The 19,337-nt window shown below is 42.4% G+C and overlaps 1 pseudogene; it reads right to left on the bottom strand.

Moving 5' to 3' along the window:
- Positions 1-2,040: 2,040 nt before the first annotated feature.
- On the bottom strand, positions 2,041-15,230 carry LOC103289728 (small ubiquitin-related modifier 2-like; annotated as a pseudogene).
- Positions 15,231-19,337: the final 4,107 nt, after the last annotated feature.

Genomic DNA, 19,337 nt, shown 5'->3' with positions numbered 1-19,337 from the left:
GCAGTTGGCCGGTCTGCCTGCTGGTTGAACTTCTGGTCAAGGGGACAATTTGCATATTAGCCTTTTATTATATAGGATATACACTGAGTGGCCACATTATTATGTGTTCAGAGATCATAATAATCTGGCCACTCAGTGTATATCCTATATAATAATAGAGGTATATGCTAATTAGCCTGGACGTCATAACAGTCACGACCGATCCGGTGCGTAATAGTCACAACCGGTCAGGCGTGGCCCAAGAGAGGCCCCCTGGGGGAAGTGGCCACTGGAGGAGGCGCGTGCAGGCCTGCAGCACCGCCCAGCCTGGAGGCCGCCCGGCCAGGGGTCGCAAGCAGGCACGCCGAGTCGCCTGGCCTGGGAGTGGTCCCTGGTGGAAGTTGCCACTGGCGGGGGCTCATGCAGGCCCGAGATTGGAGAGGGTGCATACTGCACTGAGGGACACCCCCCCCCCCATGCATGAATTTCATGCACCGGGCCACTAGTTTTTAATATAATTGACTTAAGCATAAATATAGTTTAGAGATTAAATACAAATAACTGGAAATAATGTTTGTATCACTTTTAAATAGAAATCAAGGACTAAATTTAAATGACTCTCCAAATACACCAATATTTATAGCTAGTGAAATAAGAACAAATTATTATAGTACATCCCAACTTATACCCCCATACTGACACCTGGGGAGCCCTATCCTTTATTAAGAAGATGCCAGATAATTTTACCTAATTTGGGCAGGGAAGTCCTTGTTATCAAGTGTGTTTGTAAAAGGATAAACTTAGCTGGTGAGCAATGAATGGTTATAGATTATATAATGGAAACACATTTCCTTCCCTCATACTTAGATGGGCTCTTCCCTGCCTACCCTGTCACCTATCTCTTATCCCACAGACTTTAGCCACAAATACCTTTACCCAAAATGTGACTCTGCACAGGATGGGAATTTACATAGCACCAACCCACCTACAAAATGGCTTAGGATAACGTGGCAGAACAGTTACAAAGGGCTTGCGATGTCCCTTTGCCATTTCATGAAGTTCTACTGGGTCTATCAACCACAGTGGTGGGCATTTCTGGGCTCAGGATGGTCATGGGATAAAAGAGTGCCTAATCAAGATCTTTCCTTGGGATTGGTATATGGATTCAAGGGGAAAAAAGCTTGCTTTCTCCGTATGTTTTGCTAATTTGGAATGCTGGGGCCTAGAATTGTGGAAAGCCACCTGTGGTGGTTCTTTTATGTGCCAAGTTGCCTGGATCACGGTGCCCAGATACAGGGTCAAACATTATTCTAGAAGTTTTTGTGAGGGTGTTTTGGGTAATATTAATATTCAACAGGTAGATGAGTAAATCAGATCGCCCCCATAATATGGGTGGGACTCCTCCAATTAGTTGGAGGCCTGAATAGAAAAAGGCCTGACACTGTAATTTTATAGTTTTGGGTTTTTTTTTGGTGTTTAAAATTTTTTTAAATTTTAAACAGAAGTTTATTTAAACAACAAGATGCTTGACTTGAGGGGAAACTACCTAGGATTTATTTCTTTCAGAGTAATCTATCCCTACTTAAAAGACAGATTGCTCTGCATATAACAGCTCTGTACAAAAAAGTTGTAAAATTGTTCTTGGTTTTACAACAATAAATGAAAAGCATTAAAATTCTCCAATTAATGCAAAGATTTTTATATTGTTCTTTTTTTTTTTGTTAAACGGTGAGCAAAATAACTTACTGGAATTCAAACCTAAGAGCCGCATGAGCATGCCACTAATGGACAAAGGGGTAGTCCCGTAGTACCAGTGCTTTTCCCCATCCCATCTCCATTTGATGTCCATCAAGACATACCACTGGCCATTTAGTTTTTAAAAGTGAAAATGCTTGTGCACATAGATTACTTAATGTACAATGAAGGAAAGGGGAAGGAGGAAATGAAGGAAGAGAGAAAAGTATACTGTCTGGGCTTGTGAAACCAAATGGCGGTTTTCTAGCTGGGAATGTCTCCTTGGTCTGGAGGAACAGAGTTCTGGGTGAGTAGCAGGTTCCCCTTTTAGTAGACACCTGCTGTCTGCTGCTGGAACACACCAGCGGGGTCTTCATCCTCATTTCCAGCTGCGCAGGTGTGTCTATGTCAGTGATTGGCTGCCCGTCACATCAGACTCTGGCCTGCCTCATCGACACACCCTGCCCTTCCCAATAGGCTTTCATTGGTTTGCTAAGTGCTGCCTGCCTCTTCACCTTCAACTGCGCCAGGAACCATCCTGCCGCCGCCTTCAAATCAATCTGATGGTTGTTCTCAGTCTTGACTCCTTCCTAGGGCTTTTCGTAGGCGAGCACTCAGTCTGCTCGGCTGCCACTTCACAACAGAGGTTCCAGGTCCAACCAAACAAGCGCACAAGCAGCACCAGGGGTGGCCCAAGAAGGCGGTGGCGGCAGTGGGCAAGGGGAGAGCATGTGCCCCCTTCCCCACCCTGTGTGCCTGATCCTACAGATTCTGGACTTATTAGCATCCATAATCACATGAGCTAACTCTTTAAAATAAATATTTCAATACATATCGTTGAAATTTCCATCTAAAAATTAGTCCCAAGCCTATGCTATATGTACTACCTATATTTGATATAAAACAATACTTTCTTAGATTGGCATTGCATTTTAAGCCTCCTAATTTTTTTTTTCATTTGACCTTGGAGTTTATTTTTAATGGGCTTGGATTTGTATAAAATAATGCTACCCAAATCCTCCACTAGCTGAAGATGTTGATGAGTAATCATAACATCTATTACATCTGCCTAGTGAAGTCCATTATGTTTATGTATTCAGCATGCCTAGCTTAGAAGGCCAATTTTTCAAAGGCTTGGAAAATTACAGTGAAAGTGAGACTCAGGATCCAGTTTACATTTTGGATTATAAGACTAACAATAGTTCTTTTCCTTTAATAGTGTAGTTCCTTGTTTTTTGCTAGAAAATGATCTCAGCAATTTCCTTCCATGGTTGTTCAATTGTTATTATGAGTGGATTTATCTTCCCTGTCAAGGTGTTTCTGATCCTGCTCTTAGGAGGAACAGATTTCCCTGTATAATATTTCAAGCCACTTGTGTTAATTAATGATGTAAATAATTTTTACATTAGTCAGTTTTGAAGCAAAGCATGCATTAGAGAGACCATTACTTTCCCAGAGGAATAAAAATAATTATTTTCAAATTGCTTACAAGTTATTAGAAGCAAACCCTTAAAAACAGCAAAACAGAGCAACCAGAATTACTCTACTTTTATGTGAAGGAAAAAGTCAAATGCATCATATGATTGTAATGAAAAGAAGAGAGTAAAACCTTCAAAAACTTCTTGAACTCTTTCCAAATTAAATATCCTGTTTCTTATATGTACATTACAATGAAATTATTTCTGATTTAGCATTTGCTATAAAATAAATTATCAGAGATCTTATACTAAAAATTGTTTTTCTTTAAAATTCCAATGACCAGGTTTAAGAGTTTGTTTGCCACACTCTAAACTAACAGTTTAAAACAAAATTTGTTGGGAAGGTTATGGCAATATTTTTTAACACCAGTCCATCAAGGTCAATCTTGGATTTTAAAAATCTGACTTATTTTGGCATATTTTGTTTCCAATTTGAAATCTATGCTGTTCTGGCCAATTTTTTCTAAGAGTTTAGATGGAAGTATTTGGATTATGTATGTCTGTGTAGAGAATTCAGTGGAAACATGGTGTGTGTGTGTGTGTGTGTGTGTGTGTGTGTGTGTGTGTGTGTTTTGGTGAAGTACATTTCTACAGAGCAGAAAATGGCCACATAATTTCAATTAACAGTCAATGTTATAAGAAGACAGTTACCACATCATTCATCCAACTTTCCTGATCTCATTCTTTTCTCTCTTATCTGTCAATCAGTTTGCTCATTCTTACCTGTTAATCACTTTCCTTCAATGTGTACAAAGCCCTCTTTCAGTTGAAACCTGAGTAGTTTATAAGGTTAATGTCTACATTATAATTTGATTTCCTTTTTACCCTAGATGGATTATCTCCACTCTAAGCATTAACATTAGTACTTGAGACTCACCTTGGCCAGTTTGGCTCAGTGGATAAAACATCGGCCCATGCACTGAAAGGTGCCGGGTTTGATTTCGGTCAAGGGCACATATCGCAGTTGCAGGCCTGATTCTGGCCCCCCTGTGTGGGAGGCAACCAGTTGATGTTTCTCTCTCTGTGTCTCTCCCTCTCCCTTCCACTCTCTAAAAATCCATGGAAAAATGGATTTTTCCATTGTGAGGATTAACAAAAGATTAAAAAATACTTAGACTCAAGCAATATCTGTAGTGGCAGCTTCCTCACAATAATGTGGGGTGATTCGTATCCTGGTTACTCATGAATTCTAGCTACTATGCTTTAGATATCTTGCCACACACATTATTATGAGCTTTTAAATCTTAACCTAAAGTGTAAAATAATTTTGTGTTAAGAATGAGAATTGTGACACCATTTAATAGATGGAAAAACTGAAATTTGATCTGGAATTTGATGCACATCTGAGTTCTTTATAGAGTCAGATATTTTGCAGACAGCTTGCAAAAGAATAAATAAAATAACACATGAGTTTCATTAACACTAATGAAAGTTTCTGAATATCAGTAAAAAATGAAGAGTCAATGATATTAGTATTAAGAATTCTATTAACTCAGCAATGGGACTTTTCCAAACCATCATGGGTGGCCAAAATGACAGTGCATGCAAAGCCAAATGCCACCCTGGAATGCCCCCACAGAGCAGAGAGAGAAGATGCAAAGTTTAATTAAAAAGAACTCTTCAAGAGTTAGAAGATCAACCCTATCATTTAATTAAATTGTAGACATTTTGGAGAGCTGAATATTTAAGTGACATACCTGATATCTCAGGTACCCTTTGTCTGATTTTGGTCTCCCCACAATGTCCAAAACCAAGCAGATAGTGAATGTCTTTCTTCTACCCAAGGAGACTACTCAGTGTTCTACAATTCCATTTGCTATTCCTTTTCCAGGCCTTGAGGAGTGGAAATGGGTTGGCATTTTCCTCTCCATTCTCCTAAATGGGACTTCTCGCTAGACCTTTCATATATTTGGCAATGGCACCAAGATCCAGCTTTAAAAAGATTACAGGAGTCAGCCTATGCCCAAGTGGAGCCTGAACAGTTTTGGAGATTCAGAAAGAAGGATAATGGTGGCATCTGCAAATCCTTGCTCTTAATATGTTTCCATGCCTACCATCACTACACTGAGACAAGCAGACCCTGAAAAGTAAGATTTTCCTCTGAATTTTCAGAGACCTGAGGATTCTTTCTGCCCTCTGAGAGCAAGATTACTGCTATGTTTGGTGATGACTTTCCTATTATCTTGATTCTCCACATCTGCTCATCCCTAGGCAGGTGGGGGACGGGAAGAAGGGGTCACAATTGGTTATCTGCAGTCTTTCATCCTTTTCATCAGTTGATCCCTCTGGAATGAAATGTACTCTGTGGGTCTGAAACCTCATGCTTTTTTATTATATTGTTCTTTACTGAACAATCCCCAAATTCTTTCCATTGAAACAACCGTCCTCATAGTCAGAACTGTCCATGGATGTAAGTGGAGAAGGTTCAAGGCTACTAAAGCTCTCAACTACCTGAAGTAACATACTGCCATTGGCCTGCCCCAAAATTCATATGCTATCAATACTGGGGGGAAAAAACAACACACAAAGAAAACAAAAAACAAAAACAACACCAAAAACTTTTGGAATAAAGGAAGACAAAATTCCTCGGGTTAAAATTCAAATATGTGACTCGGAAGAGGAAACATATATATTAGCCCAGTTAACACCCACTGACATTTTACCGAGCTTTGGTCCCTCATATTAGACTGTGGTATTGTTGAGTGAGAAGAGCTTTAGAGCTCACCTAGTCTGTGAGTTTTTCCAAAGTGGAAGGTTAGACTGCATTTAAGTGACCTGCTCTAGGTTTGTAGTGGCAGAGCCAAAGCCCAAGTCACTGCCTCCTAGTCCAAAGATCTTCCCATATCTGTGTCTTATGACTTGGGAAAGTTTAGTGGAGGAGACTGGGATCTGGTACCAGCCATACAACAGGGAGGGGGAACAGGGGGAACACCTGAGTTACATTCAATGGGAGGCATGAGAAACAAAGTCAGAGCTCTCATTTCTACCTATAAGCACTGGATTGTTCCCACAACTCCCACAGGCTCTGTGCCTATTGGTGAGGGATGTAGGGACAACGAGTTGGTACATTTCTAAGGCACAGCTCTCAGAGAATGGGAAATAGAAGCCTAACTATATATTGGGGGATGACTTTTGGAAAAGGTGGTCAGCATGTGGGACCCTTGGAGAAGTCAGACTTGGGAGATCCATATGGGGCCTGACAAAGTAAAGCTAAAAGTGCCTAAAAAACAGAGAAAGATAAGTACACATGATCTCACTCATATGTGGAATCTAATGAACAAAACAAACTGATGAACAAAATAGATCCAGAGACATAGAAGCATGGAACAGACTAACGAATTTCAGAGGGAAGGCGGGGTTAGTTGGGGTAGGTGGAGAGTGATTAACCGGGGAACTCATATGCATATGTGCATAGCCCATGGACACAGACAATAGAGTGGTGAAGGCCTGGGAGGGGTGTGTGTGGGGTGGAGGGGGTCAATGGGAAAAAAACACACAACCATAAACAAACAAAGGGGACATCTGTAATACTTTCAACAATAAAGATTAATTTAAAAAATAAAATAAATAAAAGTGCCTAAAAAAGACCCTGGAGCAGCTAACAACTAATTGTTCTCCCACATTTTTGTCTAGAACAGAGCCTGTTAGAGTCATATAATAGACTCAGACCTGTTATCTTAGGGTCCCAATAAGAGCCACACTGAATACAGAACCGGGTAAAGTTCCACCCTGATGTTTAACACCTTGATATTGTAAAGCAAATTCTGGTCCATTTTCCCTCTTTGGATGTGTGAGATTTTTCACAATCTTCCTGTAAAATAGGTCAACAGTGCGTATTTCAATTTATAGACAGAAAAAAAGAAGAAAGAGCAAAGTGGCCAAACAACGTACCCAAGAACATAAAAGGCTTAAAGGCCAACCGCAGTCGACCTGTCACAAGTATCAATTCCTTAAATCTAGGACCCAGTCCGTGGCTAAGCCATAGCTTCAGGTGGAGTTCCAGAAGTCGTGGCATACTACTCTGTTCCCCTAGTATTGTTTGTGTTCTGAAAATATTTTGTAGCATTGTGCTAAGGCATGTTTTATAACTCAAATGACTTCTTCCTTCCTCAATATGTCTTTAAACATCCGTGCTATCTTCCCATCTCACCAGCTGCTGCTTTTCTATCAGCTTTGCCCGCTCCTTCCTTCTCTTCCTGACCTCTAAATGTTGCCCTCCGGAGCAGTGGATATATTCTCTCCCCAGGTGATCTCCTTCTGGCCCATATATCTCCTGTAGAGCTAGGACCCCAAACTTTAGTTCTCCAGCCCTTATCCCCTTTCCAAGCTCCATACTCAGACCCAGCTCTCTACTCACTAGCTCCATGTGGATGGCTAGTAGGCATTTCAAATTTCACATGTTCAAAAAAGATCTCCGGGTTCTATAACCACTTTTCCCCCTCCCAAACTGATTCTTCTCCAGTCTTCTCTACCTTAGTAAGTGGCGCCCTATAAACCTAAAAGTCTTTGTCTTCACACATCCACATCCAGTCTATCAGCAAGTTGTGTCAGCTCTACCTTCAAAATACACTCATAACTGTGACCTCTATCACCACCTCCACCTCTACCACCATCTTTCAACTGGGCTGGCCTTCTTATGGTTTCCAGGATATCACTTTTAACCTTAACAATCTTTTCCCCATACAGCGGCCAGGGTGACCTGACACTTAAATCGAATCATATTGCCTCCCTGTTCAAAAGCCTTCAATAACTTCCCATTGCCCTTAATGTAAAACCTCAACTCTCTAGCATGGCCTATCCAACCCTGAATATCTGGCCCCACCTACCCTGCCAAGGTCATTGACTAAATTGCTTCACTCCAGTAATTCTGCCTTCTTGCTTTTCTCTAACACTTGCTTTTCTCTAATCTTTTCTGTGCCATGGATCCCTTCAGCAGTTTGGTATAGCCTATAGATAGCCTTTCAGAAGAAAAGTGGGATTTTTTGTTGTTGTTGTTTTGTTTGTTTTTAGTTCAAGAATACACAACACATTTATTTACTTTTTTTGAATTCCCAGCAAGTGCAGACAGACATTTTTATCAATCTGTCTTCCCCAGGTACTTGGAAATCTAATGAAGTTTCTGCAGAAGAAAGTTTTTAAATGCATAATATAAAATACATAAGATTACAAAGGATACAAGGACATTAAAATATAGTTATTAGAATATTAAAAATCAAATTTGTGATACAGTAAAATATGTGCTTCTTCATTAACAGCTCTCATACCTATGATAAATTTGAATGCTCTTCCTCCAAACCGCTGTGTAGCTCACTCTCATTTCACTCAAGCTTCTGTCCAAAGGTTGCTTTCTCAGAGAGTCCTTCCCTCACTTCCCTAGGTAAAACAGCAGCCCACCCACCCATCACATTCCTTCCTTTGTTCTGCTTCATCTCCCCACCTTACTGACTATTCTTTGAAGTCATGCTGCTTATGTGTTTATGTAGTTTACTGGCTTCCTGAAGGTAGGCTCCCTTGTCTGCCTTATTCTCCAAGGTATCCCAGTATCTAGAACTGGGCCTGGTACAAGAAAGCACGTGGCAAATATCTGTGGGATAAGTGAATGCCTATAAGGGATGAACGCAATCTAGACTTTTAGACACATGAAGTATGTCTCCTGTGAAGAGATATTTTGTTCCAAATTTTAATCAAAAGAGATGTTTCTCTAGGTTTTCAAATTTTTTTAAAACTGGGATCTCTAACAAGGGAAATATGTTCCATTTTTATTCAATCTAATAAAAGAGTAATATGCAAATTGACCATACCTCTGCTACACCCACAAGCCACGCCCACCAGCCAATCAGGAGCAAAATATGCAAATAAACCCAACCAAGATGGCTGCAGCCACAGAGAGCAGGAGGGAGGCTTGAGTTTCCCTGGCAATGGAGGAAGCCAAGCTTTCCGCCTGCCCTTGCTGGCCTAGACCTCCACTCAATGCTACAAAGTTTCAATTATAGAAGGTAAATAAATTCCAACAGAAATGGTGGCAGCCACGGAGCTGGAAGAGCAGGAGGCCAGGGTTGCCCCTTGTGATGGAGGAAGCCAAGCTTCTGCATCCCTGGCTGGCCTAGGCCTCCGCTCCAGACTACAAAGTTTCATTTATAGAAGATACATAAATCTCAACAGAAATGGCTGCCGCCACGGAGCAAGCAGGAGGCTTGGCTCCGCTCCAGGCTACAAAGTTTCAATTGTAGAAGATAAATAAATCCCAGATACCAGGGCCTCTACTTGGGTTGTTGGGAGTGTGGCTGGCCTGCAAACCACCACAGGCCCCTCGCCCAGGCTGCCCCACACCCCAAGGGAACCTCCACCCTGATCCGGGACACTCTTCAGGGCAAACCAGCTGGCCCCCATCCATGCACCAGGCCTCTATCCTATCTAATAAAAGAGTAATATGAAGATTGACCATCACTCCAACACACAATATGGCTGCCCCCATGTGGTCAAAGATCCTCCCCACATGTGGACACAAGATGGCCACCACAAGATGGCCAGCAGGGGAGGGCAGTTGGGAGAGACCAGGCCTGCAAGGGAGGGCAGTTGGGGGCAATCAAGCCTGCAGGGGAGAGCAGTTAGGGGTGAGCAGGCTGGCAGAGGAGGGAAGTTGGGGGTGACCGGGCCTGCAGGGAAGGGCAGTTGGGCGAGACCCAGGCCTGCAGGGGAGAGCAGTTGGGGGGGACCAGGCCTGCAGGGGAGGGCAGTTAGGGGTGACCAGGCCTGCAAGGGAGGGCAGTTAGGGGCAAACAGGCTGGCAGAGGAGCAGTTAGGCATCAATCAGGCTGGCAGGGGAGTGGTTAGGGGGTGATCAGGCTGGCAGGCAGAAGCAGTTAGGGGCAATCAGGAAGGCAGGCAGGCAAGCAGTTGGGAGCCAGCAGTCCTGGATTGTGAGAGGGATCCCAGATTGAAGAGGGTGCAGGTTGGGCTGAGGGACATCCCCCCCTTCCCCCCATGCATGAATTTCGTGCACTGGGCCTCTAGTAGTATTATAAATATGATTCATGACACAAGTTAGACATGTACCTGGATCCCTACCAGAGGATTGACTATTGGAGCCTAAGAGGGCTGGCAAACCTTTATCACAATGACCAATTGCTTGGTTTGACTACCTCAATTAAAGTATAACAAATTATTTCTATTAATAGCTGTTCTCTTTTAGACCTGCTCTTACTATTATGAATTTGTCTGACTTTGAAAAATAGTTATTAGAATACTAGAGGCCAAGCACACAAAATTCATGCATGGGTAGAGTCCCTAGGCCTGTTCTGAGATCAGGGCTGATCTTCCTAGGCTGCTGGCAGCTGTACCCACCCCCTGCTGCCTCCGGTCACCCTCTGTGTGTGAGGTGACCAGTAGAATGATTGGGGCCCTGTGGCACCACCTGCATCTGCCACCACCCACCCCTGGTTGGGCAATTGGGGCCTGCAGGCTAGGGGCAGGTCCTGCATTGAATGTCTGCTCCCTGGTGGTCAGTGTGCATCATAGCCGACCAGTCATTCTGCCATCGGTCGATTTGCATATTATGCTTTTATATATATAGATTAAATAAATTGGTATTATATTTCACCCCCCTAAAATAATGTTATAGAGTAAACACAATGGTTTATCACATTATGTGGCAGCAAATTTATTCTTTATTGCAAAGAGTGGTTTAATATGGACATGTTGTGTTTGAGTCACTGGGGACTTCTTGGTGAACTCATTAGTCATTAAAAATATGGGTCTCAGACACTGGGGCGGTGAGGGCTTGCCCAGGATGGGAATGGCTGAGGGGGTGGGGAGTCAATTGGGGAAAAAAGAAGACATATGTAAAATTTTAGACAATAATAATAAAAAAAATATGGGTCTCGAACTCAAGAAAATAGACACAGCTTCAGAAATAAACAGATGTTCTTGCACATGTAACGCTGGACCAATGGTAGTGGGTGGGATTTCCCAGGTAGAACATGTAGAATAAGAGAAGGAACCAAAATCAGCCTCTAAGGAACCCATAGAAAAGGGATAAAAAACAAAAAAAAACAGGAAGGAAAACCTGGAATCAGAAGTACCACGTTGTCCAAGTATCTACTTGTTGAAGTATAAATTGACTTACTAATTGCCTACGGTATGTAATTCCTGACTGGTTCTTGAAGATAAGAAAGAAGAAAGAGCGAAAGGTAATACATGTCCTATGACCTTTAAAAAAAGAGAAACCAACAAAATCTGAAAACTGCTAATCATTTCTCATTCGCAAATTACTTTACAAAAGTAAACACTTAAATGGAAGAGTTGGCAAAATGTAGAGCTTGATAAAGAAATCCAGAGAAAATACTAGGGCAAACCTCAAGTGAATACAGGAATAACTCTTTGAGCTAAAAAGGAAAGTTAAAAAAAACAACAACTTATTATATGCCAGTCAGTGGATGTGTCCCTGCTGAACTAAGAAATTTTGATGTTCCCAGAGTATCTGTGTTAAGTAATGAAACAAAACAGTTTTTATTCAAACAATTGCACTTTGAAAGGAAAAGTAAAGTAAAGCAGAAATAATGCAGCCCTGAAACAAACTGGCATCCTAGTATATGAACATAAAGTAGTGAAAACAAAACAGGAAAAATCATTTAATTGCATTTATGCAAGGGCTTTAATTAGTAATTATTGGCAAATAAATTGACAATTTTTTAAAAAGGCAAAGAATAAAAATCTAGGGTACATAATGCTTGTTTCTTGTGAAAATAAACTGGTTGGAAAAAAATTGTCAAACTTATCTTTTAAGCCAAACACTTTTATTTACTAGAAATCTTGCATAAGCCTCAATATATAAAGCAGTTGAATCTGATTGAATCTGGCTGGGGGTTGGGGGCCCAGAGCCCTGCCACTGAGCCTCCACCCTCCCTTGCCACTCTACCACCTCCCCACCACCCTCACTTCCCTCTAGGGAGCACGCAAGGAACCTCTTGGAAACAGAGGTCAGGGCAGCATGGTTTGGAAACTGCTCAATTCAGGAAGAAAAGACATAGTGACATGAGGCCATAAGAACTTTAATTCATTCCTAACATTTGCTTAGTGACTTGATTCATCATAAATGTATCTACTTATTAACTGGAAGTGCTTTAAGCATCAGTAAAAAAACTCAGCTTGATTCCAGTTTCTTTATTGCTGCCACAGCTGCCATGTACTCACACATTCTGAACTACTATAGTTCTATCTGAGCAATGGCTGCAGCCCTGGCCGCAGCAGAATGGTGGGGAAGGGTCAGGGAGGAGAAGGAATTTGGTGGACATGTTCCTACTGATTTTCTAGAGCAGCCAGGGTAGGAGGTAAAGGAAGCTTGAGCTTTAGGACCCCATCTCCATTTGCATGGAACCTTCCCATAACCCCAATTAATGAGTGTCACCAATCCCAAGAGTATTGAAGATTAGTTACTGTGCAAACTTGAACTGTCCTGAAATCTTACAGCTTATGTATGAAAGAAATGTGTTAGAGGGTCTCCCAGTCCTAAACGTTTACATGACATGACCAATTAATGTGAGACCAAAAGAAACTTTTCTAACTATCAATAAATTTTTTTCCCATCAACCATGCTAAGGGAAAGATGGAATTATCTATTATCACTGTAGAAAATGACAGTACAAAAATCATGGTACTATAAAGAAGCAATTAAAAAATATGCAGCTGCCTGGCCAGCGTGGCTCAATGGCTGAGTGTCGACCTATAAACCAGGAGGTCACAGTTTGATTCCTGGTCAGGGCACATGCCTGGGTTGCAGGCTCAATCCCCAGTGAGGGGCGTGCAGGAGGCAGCCAATCAATGATTCTCTTTCATCATTGATGTTTCTATCTCTCTCTCCCTTCCTCTCTGAAATCAATCAATATATATATATATATATATATATATATTCAAAAATATATATTATAATTTTTAGAGTGCTTTCATTATTGCTCAGATTTTTAAACTTTAAAATTTGTTATGATGCCTTTTCTCATTCTAAACTAATATTAATTTTTGTACTGACTTTATATTTGACATTTTGTATTTTTTTTTTTTTTTACTAAAGATGGTACCAAAAATTATACAAGCATTAGGCCCCATGAAGCCTGGGTCTGCACCTGTCTACCAGTGGAACAGATTGGGGAAAGCTACCAGGATGGAAAATCAAGGGATAGAGAGCAAGAGTCTTATTTTAGCTCGCACTCATAACAAAGGTCAGATCACAATCCCACCTCACAAGCCAACTGGACTCTTCTGCACCCAATTATCATGATGTAGAAGAAGGAAATTATTAGTATAATAGGGACCCACCTTGCATCTAGCTGGGGTTCAACTGTCAGCTGCTGGGGTGGGCCTAGAAGATAGTTATCCAAGTGAAGAACTGAGAAGCCTTCTGGAAAGAACTCATTCTAAGGGAAGCAGGCGCTTGCATGCACCTTGTCATCCAAGTTCTGAGTATAGCAGAGTGCTGGCCACTCGCTTTTGTCTTATGGACAACACATTCACACTTAATCACTCACTACTCACACAAGACGCCCGTGTGAGTCCTTTACAGAGAAGATCGGAGAGCCTCTGAGAAAGCAGCTTCCAGTACAACTGTAAGGTGAGTGAGGCCCTTTCTGAGGGGGCGGGGGGGGGGGGGGCAGAGCCAGGGCAACCGTAGCACCCTGAGCGCTCCACTGCTTCCCAGGCCGTGGCACAGACAGCGGCACTGCAGGAGGACATTTGTCCGTGAGGACGTGGAGACCAGAAATACCAGGGAGACAGACTGTAGAGGACGAGGAGGTCCTGGCTTAGCTGGTTTGGGCACGGACTAGTGAAACTCGGGGTATTACTCAAAATGTGGTCCAGCTTCAGGTAGGGGAGGCTTGGGGAAACTAGGGTTGTTTGTAATGGCAGGGTGGACAGTTAGGGGGTCCTCAGGGGTAACATAGTCAAGGGCACCTGGGTGTTCCCTGCCACAGACTTGCTGTGTTACCTTAGGCTCTGGTGTCAGGTGGGTGGTCTCTAGGGAGTCTGAGAGCTCTAAGAGTCTATGGTTCTAAATGAAAATCTTCATGGACCTTCCAGGGTAACATCAAGAAATTACAAGAGATTGTCTTTTTTAAAGGGGAGGGGGATGCATGTTAAAGAAAGGCAAGAACAAAGAGCTAACACAGTTGCCTCCTGAAAAGTTTTGTTAGTTTCAATAAAGAGCAAATCAATATCATCAAATAAGGACCTGAAGTATCTCTCACAGGCCCACTGTACCGGATATCTACAAATAGAATAAGAATCCGACTCTCTTTGATTGGGGCTTATCTTTCAGTGTAGCAACTGGAAATGTGAGGAAGCATCTTGCTGTGACCAATTAAAGATGAGATCTATGAGGCAATGATACATATATGACCCTGCGAATGCAGTAAATCCAGTGTTCACACAGACTAATGGTTTTGAAGACAAAGACAATCCTCATTTGAAGTTTATCAGTTATAGTGAGAAAGAGGGATATTTTATATGACCATTTTGAATTATGGATATTTATATGATCATCATCAACTGAACAGGGCGGCTCTTTGCATGATATATAGAGAGATGCCTTATAGTGGGGGTTTCTTTCATAGTTGTTTTCTGAGAGATACTGGATCTTTATTTGAATAAGCTGGGAAATAGCTCCAAGGGATCACCAAATCTGTAATTTGTAAATCAGAGGGCCAGAGAGAAGAAGTCAGCCTCAGATCTGGCTATTGAAACCTTTAAATTAATGTTCCCTTTATTCTATCAGAGAGAGGATATAGAAATTGTTTCAATCATCCAAACAGCTGGGCTCCCAGAGGCCTAGATGAAGTGACTTTGGAATCCTGCTGAGACCTGGAAAGCACCTATTAATTCCTAGATGAACAATAAGCCCAGAGAAAACAAGGGACTCTTCCGGGGCTGCTGTCTCAGAGGCACAAACGCAACTGAAATCCGGGGCCACCGAGCAGCTGAAGTTCTTTCAGAACCCTGCTTCGCAAGGACTGCTGAATAGGGCGGTGGGGGCGGTGGCTGAGGTGCCATGACCGCAGAATGCTGTGTCAGTGACTCCCCTGGAATTGTGTGTCACCTGCTCAACCATACATGGTGGCCCTGCTCTATTCCCCTTGTCAAAATCATTTGGTTCCAAGTCCTGTGACTGGCAGTCCCTGGAGAAAGAGGGCGGAGGCCCTGGAGTAGCCCACGGCCCCGCCCACTGCCTTTTCCTTTCCTAGGAATGCATTTTATTTTAGGTTGCTTACAAAGTGGAGCTGATGGCTTTCCCAGATGCCCTGCAATCAGACAAGGCTGCAAACACCTGGAAAGCTCAAATGGATTTTAATGCATATTGGAAACATTAGAAATGACAACAGGAAATTAGGGAATTATGAAAAAAATTGAAAATCCTTAACTTATTTAGAAAGATGACAGGCTGGAACTCTCCAGTCTCTCACGTCTCTGCTAACCATAGATACTGCTAAAGAGAATATGTTCCAAAATGTAGCCCAGCTCTTTCAAGACAGCAACCTTCAGAAAGCAGGGGACTCAAGTGGAGGGGTGCAGAGGATGGGCCAAAAGAGTACTCAAAGAAGCCATGGAAGTCAGGTTCCTTATAGAAAAGTATGCAGCAGGCCAGGTTCCTCAAGCACACTCAGTGACTGCATTGACTTCTATTGAAGTAACTCTAAGCTACAGTAGAAAATGGCCCTGAGATTATATATCCCAATCCTTGTCCGTGGCAAGGAGCTATCATAAATTTGATATGGACATAAAGATACCTGCTCTGAGCTCCTCTACTACATCCTGTCCAGGTCTCCTTCCTGCTGATGCCACAAGCCTTACACGCACAGATGCCTGCTGTTCCCCTGGAAAAATCTCTACAGACCTTTCTCTCAATGTAGCTCCTATGTTCCCCTCTGTGCAATGCCATGTCCAAGGAGGAATTGATACAATACGCTCAGTAAATTAATGTTTAGACCATTGACTCTCAATCCTGGCTGCAATCTGAATCATCTGGGGAGGTTTGTAAAAATGCCCACGCCTGGCTCCCACCCAGACCAAATAAATCAACATCTTAAGTGGGACCAGAGCACTGGCATGTATTAAAAGCTTGTGCAGGTCAAGGTATCTTCCACGTCGGAGAATTAAATCAGTGGCTCTCACGCTCTGCTAAAAATCAAAGCTCTTTTCTTTGAATTTCAATTCTTCAGGAGGAGCCCTAGATTCTGGTTGCACATTTTGGGGGGCTTTAAAAAAGTCTAATGCCCAAACTGCACCTTGTATCGATTAAATCAGAATTTCTGGGAGAAGGAACCAGGCATCAGTATTTTTAAAGATTTTTCAGATGCTGTCAAAGTTTAACCAAATCTGAGAACCGATGAGTTAAATGATAACAATCCAATCCAATCCGCAGGATTTGAGTTGGGGCTTCCAAGCCAGGGACAGGAAACAAGCAAAGTTTGGTTGGAGTCCAGTTGGTGGTACTAACAAATCCAAAGACAGGACACATCCAGCAAAGGACGGTATCTGCTCAGAAAGAGAAAGTGGAAGTCAGAGAGGAAGGATTTTCCAACCTGAGGGTGGGTGGGGGGATGTACATGGGTGAGCTCACAGGAACATCCAGTCCTATCTGTTTGGCAAGTCCATCCCCCCAAAAGGAGGTAAAGGCATGAGCATAAGAAAATCTGACACCCTATGACATTAAAACCATCCTTTTAATATCCCATTAAGGCTATGTACTTAGCCTACTACTCATTTGTCTTCCTATTTAGTTTCCTACTGGGAAAGAATGTGTTAGTCAAGGTGACACAAATGTCACCACTGCTCAGAAGTTCTTGTTTCTCTGTAAATTAATAAATTGTCATTTTGGTTTCTATAGTGGCCTCTTGAGAGCTTGACTGTTATGAATCTGTCTCTGAGAACCTGATCCACTCTAGCATGATGATAATGTTCAGTTTCCAAGTCTACAAATCAATTTCACCTAAGTGGTACCATCTCAAAATCTGGAGCTTAGCACAGAGCCCTTTTCATGGCAGTTCTCTACCAGGCTGAGAGATCCTGGAAGGCAGACATAAACGTTTTATGCTTTTGTTTCTCACTGATACCCAGCTTAGTGCTGGGACATTATAGCCAAGGGTCATTGTCTAAATATTTACACCTTTGTCAGCGGCACTGCCCTTTCTGCACAATGCACGCCCTGGTACTGAAACAGAGTCCTAGATGTCCCTGGGGCCAGGTGTGAATCTTGTAGGTACTTGGCCTTAGGGAATTCAGGAGAGGCTGGGGAAGGGATTGGTATATCTGCGGCAAAGGGGGTACTAGGAAGGCTCAAGGCAGTGATGTGCTACCAATCAGTACAGAAGTATTTTGATATCTTAAAAACTAGTTGTGATGACATTATTGGTGCATAACAGCTGAATGCCAGCTTTGCTGTAGGTAACACATATTTGTTGATTAAATGAACAGCCCTCACTAGAGCACCCTCCCCTTGACTAGTGATATCTGTCCATCACAGCAGTTGTCAAAGACTTTCTTTCCCAGACCTCCTTGACACCAGACCCATGCAGAGAGTGTAACTAAGCATGGAGTTAGCTTTACATCACAAATCCTTGGGAGCTGGTTGCGTCTGGCAGCTGGGACATGAGGGGTGAGAAGAGAAAGGAATGTGGCCTCCTCACAGGATTAAGAATACAAAGCTCAGTCCTGCTTTAGTTTTAAAAGATATTACAAAAGCCTTATGTCTTTTACAACTCTGAAACTCCCTTGGCAAAATCACTGTACTTTGCATGGTATTTGAAAGCTGTGTTCTAATATGAAAGTAAAAATCCGTTACTCTAATATATGTGTCAAGGCAGCCTGATCAGATGAGAACAAAACTTCTGATCCCCTTGAAAGTGGGATCTACTGTGATTTCCCAACAAAGCAGCTGTCTAAGAACTGCCTCGTTAGCATGCTGCTCTACCTCCCTCCTGCATCTGATATTCTGCGACAAGTGACTGCTGCAGGATGTCGCTGGGTGAAAACACTGCAACACACTTGTTTGCCATGTCATTCCTGCTTTGTCATTCTGGTGGTGACTCATCCATTTCCCTCCTTAGGGTACCTTAAAGGGACCTGTGCAACCAATGGAATAGAAAAATCTGAAGACTTCTTTATGGTTAATTGTGTTGTTAGTGTTAAATATGAAAACATGTCAATTCATAGTTTGTGGTGCTGGATGATGTTTTGGCTTTTCAGACCTTTTCTCGGTCTATCTTACTCTCCTCCCTCTCCCCAGTCCCTGTCCTCCTAAATTTGAGTGAACTGTGTCTTGTGCTTTTGAGAAATCTAGTCTAGAGTTGTAGTTAGAGAAGGTTGGTGTTCCTCCAAAAACAGTTTATACTCTCTCTAATACACCAACTATTTCATAGCTTCTGGCTGTATACGGTTAGAATGAGGAGTGTGTGCTGCTTGCTAATGACAAGAGATAACTAAACAAATGGATGGATACCGAGCATGTTATGGTACTAAAACACATCTAGAACAACTCCGAAGATGGACCACAACAGCAAGTCATTTCTGTCCAAGTTACTATTTTGGTGTCTTCCCTGGGCATCTCAGAAAGCTCTCAGCTGAGAAGGAAACAGAAGGAGCTTCACTCTCCAAACGGAAAAGTCTGCTTTGTCCTGTGAGCCCAGAGGCAAAGCAGCACGGGGACGCGGGGCTGCCGGCCCACCTTCGCACCAGCTGGTTCAATGGACAGAAGTGAGAAGGGTGATAAACACTCGAATGAAAGGAAGTTGTTGGATAGTGATTAACATATGCTATTAGTATCTGTCCCTTTGGCCAGACACTGCAGACAGGCTGAAACCGTACATACAAATGAGTGTCTGCTAGGGGGACAGTGTCATTGTGAGCGGCTGGTATTGTCAGCAGCTTTAAATCACAGGCCACTTAGTAACAAAAACAGGGAAGGCTTTTATGTCCTGAGACAATCATGTGACTGAAAAATTATAATTTTAATAAACATTTTTCATTTTTGTTTCGTTTTCCTTCACCTCAAAACTTGCTGTTTATAGGTTTTTTTTTTAAAGAAAAATACTGGCATAGCTTTTTTTTTTTGTCAATCAATCAGTGCAGGACTACAATTTAGGGCTCTTTGTTTAAAAACCA

This window comes from Eptesicus fuscus, chromosome 8 (genome assembly GCF_027574615.1).
Source record: "Eptesicus fuscus isolate TK198812 chromosome 8, DD_ASM_mEF_20220401, whole genome shotgun sequence".
Lineage (NCBI taxonomy): Eukaryota > Metazoa > Chordata > Mammalia > Chiroptera > Vespertilionidae > Eptesicus > Eptesicus fuscus.
The sequence above is the reverse complement of the archived record's forward strand: the minus strand, read 5'-3'. Positions and strand labels throughout refer to the sequence as shown.